The sequence below is a fragment of the Schistocerca serialis genome, chromosome 4 (assembly GCF_023864345.2).
Source record: "Schistocerca serialis cubense isolate TAMUIC-IGC-003099 chromosome 4, iqSchSeri2.2, whole genome shotgun sequence".
Lineage (NCBI taxonomy): Eukaryota > Metazoa > Arthropoda > Insecta > Orthoptera > Acrididae > Schistocerca > Schistocerca serialis.
In genome coordinates, this window is record NC_064641.1 from 9,612,652 (window position 1) to 9,619,805 (window position 7,154).

The following is a 7,154-nucleotide window of genomic DNA, read 5'->3' on the forward strand; positions in this document are numbered from 1 at the left end:
CATGAAGTTCCCGATCAGAGCCTTCTCCACAGTTGCGGCTTCCTTTGACACGGCAGTAGGGATGTGTACTGTAACTGCTGTTCCTTTACTCACGACAATTCAAGCTGTGCTCTTAGTTTCCTACCTAGCCACACCTTTGGAAATCGCGACATATTCGGAAATAAAGAGCCAGTTATTTGTGACAAGCATGAAAAAACAAACGTCATTGGTCCTCGTTTTGCTCGCAATGAATTTTTTATTTTAAGAGACTAAAAATAAAATAAAATAGATGCCCAGTAGACGATATAAGGCCAGTCAAATGAAAATGAGACAGTTGGAAAAAATTGGCTCTCAGGATTCCTTACAAACATAATTATATATACAAATCGAGGTATAAAGGTCCTACGAACCTGCGTCTGTAAATACATCGTTGCCACGGTAGATGGTGCTGACTAATGACAGTTCCTTTTATCACGTGACATATGTTCCGTGTGTATTGCGGGCTGTGTGAATGGCGTAGCCAAAAGTTTTATGCTCATTGCCGGAATTAAAAGAAATTCATTCTACACTTCCTGGATCACGCTTATAGTCTCCAACCATGTCGCAACTTGCGACAGTTAAGAATTTCATGTGAGAATAGTAGCCTTATGGCCAGCTGTAGAGTTTTCCTCTCTGGAGACTTCGGTCAGATCTTACCAGTAATCGCAACAGGGAAGAGACCAGACGAAGGCAGTGCATCTACAGTTTCCAGTTACCATATCATGTGACTATCAATCCAAAATTAATGAAGTAAATGAAATGCTACAATACTGAATGCGAAATTTCATAAAAAATTTAGATTTAGAGTTTAAAATTAAAACATTCTCGAAGGTCATGGAATTCCCAGGACTTATATCTTTTCAGTATAGATAACGGACAAAAATCGTTGAGATCTCGATTCGCGGTATCGATAACTTACCTAGGTACATATTAAAATTTTACAGCACCTACAGAGCGCGAGTCTTAATTTCGCTTTTCCGTTTTGTCTTGTTTAATGATGCTTTTTCTTTGACTTACAGCTCGCCTTGAATCTTCTACTAATGCAGATTAGCAGATATACAGGTGGTTCGAAAAATTTTTGAAGAATTCATTCAGTACCAGCCATAACCATAACTAATGAGGAGGTATTGAATAGAATTGGGGAGAAGAGGAGCTCGTGGCGCAACTTGACTAGAAGAAGGGATCGGTTGCTAGGACATGTTCTGAGACATCGAGGGATCACCAATTTAGTATTGGAGGGCAGCGTGGAGGGTAAAAATCGTAGAGGCAGACGAAGAGATGAATACACTAAGCAGATTCAGAAGGATGTAGGTTGCAGTAGGTACTGGGAGATGAAGAAGCTTGCACAGGATAGTGTAGCATGGAGAGCTGCATCAAACCAGTCTCAGGACTGAAGACCACAACAACAACAACAATCAGCCATTACCCACAAAACAGATCAGTACTGAGAATTCTGTAAGACACGTCCATATAATCTGATTTGAGGAAAATTAAAAATTATTTGAACGCCCTGATATAGTAATCAAAGAGCATTAAAGGACCGCATACTTATGAATGAGCAAGTTAGCTAAGAGCAAACGGTGGTGCATTACCGCAGGGAACGTAGTTGCTACGGAAAAATTGTGGTGAGTTCATTACGATGATAAATGCTACAGAACTCTTCCTATATCCACGATCTTATTCCCAGGGTTTGGCGGATGTACGATGAAGAGAAGAAAGTGTATGATCATTATCGCTTGTCAGAATACGACATACTGAAATTTATAAACTCTTGCCGGCTAAAGGTGACCTTAAAACTAGTGCTAAACACTGAAAATTGTGTAATAACTGAGGAACCAAGCATATATTTTATGTCTCCTTCGAATTTATATCAGAACAAATGTATATGTTTTCCTGCATACAATATATGTCTGAGTCACCATCAATGCTTACCATAAACTTTCTGTATAAATCCTCAAACGGAGATCTCTAAGCAAAATGTGAAATTGAATGTAGCATTTACGTCGTTTAGTGTGAGAATTCATGCATCAAAATCTTCAATAAGTTGCCACCTGAGTACTCCTTTTGTATATAATGAATTATTGCTTACTGAATATTCCTTCACCGTTAAGTATTATTAATCAGGATTATTCGGTGTGCCCTCTTCCTCCAGCTTGGCTCGGGCCTCGCCTCCTTATAGGATGCAGATAAAGCTGCTGACAATTAACTTCTCGTTCTCATTCACTCCACCACATAAATAAGAAATGAGATTCAATTCCCCAGCTTATATTAGCTTCAAAATTAGAACTCAGTGCATGACAGATGAGGACAGCTATCAACTCGTATACCGCCTCTCTGTACTACGTACATGACAGGTCTGATATTTTACCTGATAATGAACATTTTACAAAACATTCATTATCTTTGAAATTTCGCTTTCTTAGATTTCATGGAGCTCTTCCTTCCGTGCCCCCTGCTCCATGAAATTCCTATCTCCACCTCAACAGGTAGGCTAGACTGATTGCTACCCACTTCCGTACAGTCACTGGATTCATCACTTAACATTTCCGGGCTGAGATGCCGTGGTCCGTACATAAGACTCTCCCCTGACGTTTCGCCAATCGGCGATTGTCCTCGGAGGATGCCTTCCGCAGTCGAAGGCAAAACGTCAGGGGAGAGTCTTATGTACGGACCACGGCATCTCAGCCCGGAAATGTTAAGTGATGACTACACCTGCCGTGAAAGCCTTCATTCTATGATAGTCACTGGATTGTCAGCCCTGGTATCAGCACCTACGACTTAAAACACGTCCCAATAGTGGGGTGCTCACCTCTTATCTATTACTCTCAGTCACGAACATATTTTCCCTGACCTATGTACGTATTTAAGGACGTGATACCTCTCATTTAAGGAACTGGATGTATCACTACAACCTTTAACGTTCTAAATGCCAAAAAAATACAGCACATTACAAGTTGCAGAATGGAAAATTTTTCTTGTAATTTAACGTCAGCAATTAACAGAACTGTTGAGACACGGAAAGTCGTATTTGCTCCTGTGTCCTGCAGTGTGTGGGGGCTCACACTAAATGTGCTGGCCTATCTTACTGCCCACTGGAAACGGCGTCAGCAGTTGGTACTCGCATTGTTCACCGGATACAGCGGCCTGCGGACAATTGCCGCTGTCGCGTGCCGCTTTATTCCTTTGCAAAGGTTAATCAGCCGGGCGTGACTTGGGTTCGTAGCGGCTAGATACTAGAAGCATGGCGCTCAGATTGTCATGACACTAGGCAAATGGAATGTCTCTCGTTGACACAGCCCAACTGCAGCTGCAAAGAATGGCAGCCTACGTCAGCTATCTTGTCTAAGTAATGGCTCTGGCCCACATCCAAAGTCCGCATTAGTGCACGCTGAAATACCTCAGTAGGTCCAACGAACACTTGTAACCACGGAGACAAAGGAGGGCATACGGCTTAGAAGTGAACATTTAACAGAATATATACTAAGATGGTATCTGTTCTTTCCTACATGTCCGAAAGAAAGGATACCATTGGTGACCATGCAGCTCGTTACAATGAAATTACAATGAAATGTACACCCATAGCTGCTTACAGGCGTTGACATACGTCAACGAGGACAGATGAAAATGTGTGCCCCGACCGGGACCCGAACCCGAGGTCTCCTGCTTACATGGCAGACGCTCTATCCGTCTGAGCCACCGAGGACACAGAGGATAGCGCGACTGCAGGGATTTATCTCTGGCACGCCTACCGCGAAACCCACATTCTCAGCGTATTCTCCCGCACTACATTCGTAGTGCCTCCGCCCATTATACGAATGTGGTGCGGGACAATACGTTGAGGTGGTTTTCGCGGGAGGCGTGCCAGAGGTAAGTCCCTGCAGTCGCGCTATCCTCTGTGTCCTCGGTGGCTCATACGGATAGAGCGTCTGCCATGTAAGCAGGAGATCCCGGGTTCGAGTCCCGATCGGGGCACACATTTCCATCTGTCCACGTTGACGCATGTCAACGCCTTTGTAAGCAGCTAAGGGTGTACATTTCATTGTAAATTAAACAGTTCCTTCTGGAAGTAGGACTTAATTTCCATTCTCAGTTTATTTTCTGTTTTATAAGATACACACCTCGGCACTAAGCCATTTCATTGAGGGGCACTGATCCCTAGGCAATAGGGACAGGAAACTTCCGCGTAAACGTTCAAGATACTATGGTGTGACATCAAGAATAGCACTTGCTAAGCAGCAGCGTCAGATCCAGCTAAAAAATAGCTGCAAATTTGGCAAAAAATGTAATCGAATTTGGGAAAAAGTAACACCGAATTCGGCAAAAATGACAGCTAATATGGCAAAAAATAACGCGAAATCGGCAAACATAACGTCGAATTCGGTTAAAAATATTAGCAACTTCGCCAAAAATAAAGTCGAAGTTGGCAAAAAAAAACAGCATCGAAACGGGAAAACAGTAACACCGAAATTGGATCCAAATTGGGGAAGGAAAACAACAATGAAGTTGTAGAAAAAGCAGTGAACTGGCTAAAAAATGGCACAAAATTTGTCAAAAAATAGCACCCAATTTCTAAATAAAATAGTACCGAACTGGACAATAAACAGCAGTGAATTTAGTAACAAAATAGCAAAGAAAGTGGCAAGAAATCATACAGAAATTGGCAAAAACAATCAGAAATCGGTATAAAAGACGGAAAAGGTAAAAAAAAGAAAATCGAAACCGGCAACAAATAACGCCTAAATGAGCAATAAAAGAATATGGCAAGAAAACAGCAGTGAATTTGGCAACAAAAGAGAACAGAATTTGGCAAAACATTGTGCCGAATTTGTCAAAAAATAACACCGAATTTGTCAACAAATAACATCGTATTTAACAGTAAAATAAAACCATTTTTTCGTGTCCTTAATAATCAGAGATTAACGTTGCTTTCACTGCTAGAAATGTGAAATTTTCTCTAACGCGTTGGTACAGTCGTAAATGCTAATTAGTAATTACTGAATGGGAAATTGTAGATGATTTTAGATACTAGACCACACTTTCAAAACATATACTAACTCTGTCGTAATCTTTGGTCTGCGTGGAAGAATGATCAGGTATTCACCTTACCCTGGGTATCTCAGCAAAACTGAAACTTGCTTAGTAAATATAAGAAAGTAAAAGTGTACAGCTGTAGACTTTTCATAATTTTCTGATTATTTACTACTAGCTGCAGTTCCCGGCGTTGGCTGGGATGTTTAATATCTGCCACAGAAATTGATTGGCCAAGTACCTTGTTGATAATCATTGCCTATGTAAGTCTCATGGGAAATTACAGTCACCTTAAGTAGATGGGCACATTTGAGTCATTGAGTGTCAACAGAATGTGACGAATGAATACGTCTTCACCTGCGACAAATGGTTCAAATGGCTCTGAGCACTATGGGACTTAACTTCTGAGGTCATCAGTACCCTAGAACTTAGAACTACTTAAACCTAACTAACCTAAGGAGATCACACACATCCATGCCCAAAGCAGGATTCGAAACTGCGACCGTAACAGTCGCGTGGTTCCAGACTGTAGCGCCTAGAACCGCTAGGCCACTCCGGCCGGCTCACCTGCGACGTACATAAAAATCAGATTGTATGCTTCCGGTTCTGACTTTTTCAAGTAAACACCAATTTCAAACCAAAAGTTTACTAATAACACTTACATCATGTATCATGGTTTGATTACTTTTTAAATTATAAATAAGTATATATCTCTAGTTCATTACGTACCTAAAATCTAACTGCAAAATACATACTATTACCATATCAATACACATCATTGTCTGCGAGATATGTTTTGACTCGAAAAACATGTGCATTTGCTTAATTAGCATATATTTCACATATTTTATAATATTTGTCCAATTTAAGTACATATTTACAGTAAGTAGGTGTGAAAAACTCTAATTACTTAAAATGACATACCTACTTAGCAATTTATATATTGCAAGCTGCAGAACTTTTCTATTCATGAAAACATAGTGAGATTGTATTTACAGTCAGCAGAAGTATATAATTTTAACAATCTCGAATAAAACTGTAAAATGGAAATCCTATCTCGAAGCTTGATGGTACACAATATTCTTCGTCTCTCCATCTGGAGTGTAAACAAACGGCGTCCCGACTCTTGACCAAGCTCCATATGATTGGCCATGCAAAAAACATGGCGTTCCCAAGATTGTGCCTGCCACACAAAGTGGTTGGCCCTGTGCCTCGTTGATATTCATAGCAAATGAAATGCGGATGGGAAACTGCAACCGCTGGAAATCAAAGAGCAAATTTAAGTGACTGGGAATCAACAGAATGCCAATGAATGAATACATCGTCACTTGCGGCGTACCACGTAATGATGGCGGCCTCTACAACGTTCGGCTTTACGTTCTTCATGGCCAGCCTCGTTCCGTTACTCAGTGGAGGTGGGTCGATGTTGCCTAATTATAAGATAGCACTCCGTCTTGAGACCACAAGTAGCCCACCGAGACCATTCGACCGCCGTGTCATCCTCAGAGGAGGATGCGGATAGGAGGGGCGTGGGGTCAGCACACCGCTCTTCCGGCCGTTATGATGGTATTCTTGACCGAAGCCGCTACTATTCGGTCGAGTAGCTCCTCAATTGGCATCACGAGGCTGAGTGCACCCCGAAAAATGGCAACAGCGCATGGCGGCCTGAGTGGTCACCCATCCAAGTGCCAACCACGCCCGACAGCGCTTAACTTTGGTGATCTCACGGGAACCGGTGTGTCCACTGCGGCAAGGACGTTGCCAATTGTATGATAGGGCATCCATTTTTAAAAAAATGAGCTTCTGTGGCGGTAATCCTGGGGCCTCAAGAGCAATTAAAAATTCTGTCGGGTAATGCACGTTTTGCTGTGTACCCATTATTGAATCAGTCGTCATAAAGGTGACAGAGTGCTGGGAACAATTTACATATGAGCTGTTAATATTGGCTTCTGTTACTTCAGATCAATTTGCACTGTTTCAAGTAGGGCTGTGTTTGACGTAAACTGTTCGAACGGTTCGGGCCGTCCTCACAGTTCGGGAAATCTTGGGTTCTGTTCGATATTTTAATTAGTCCGTGCGCTAGTGGTGTCTGGGGGTACTATCTTCTA

At 41.8% G+C, this 7,154-nt stretch overlaps 1 pseudogene; it reads right to left on the reverse strand.

Annotated features, from left to right (window-relative positions):
• Positions 1-6,691: 6,691 nt before the first annotated feature.
• On the reverse strand, positions 6,692-6,809 carry LOC126476766 (5S ribosomal RNA; annotated as a pseudogene).
• Positions 6,810-7,154: the final 345 nt, after the last annotated feature.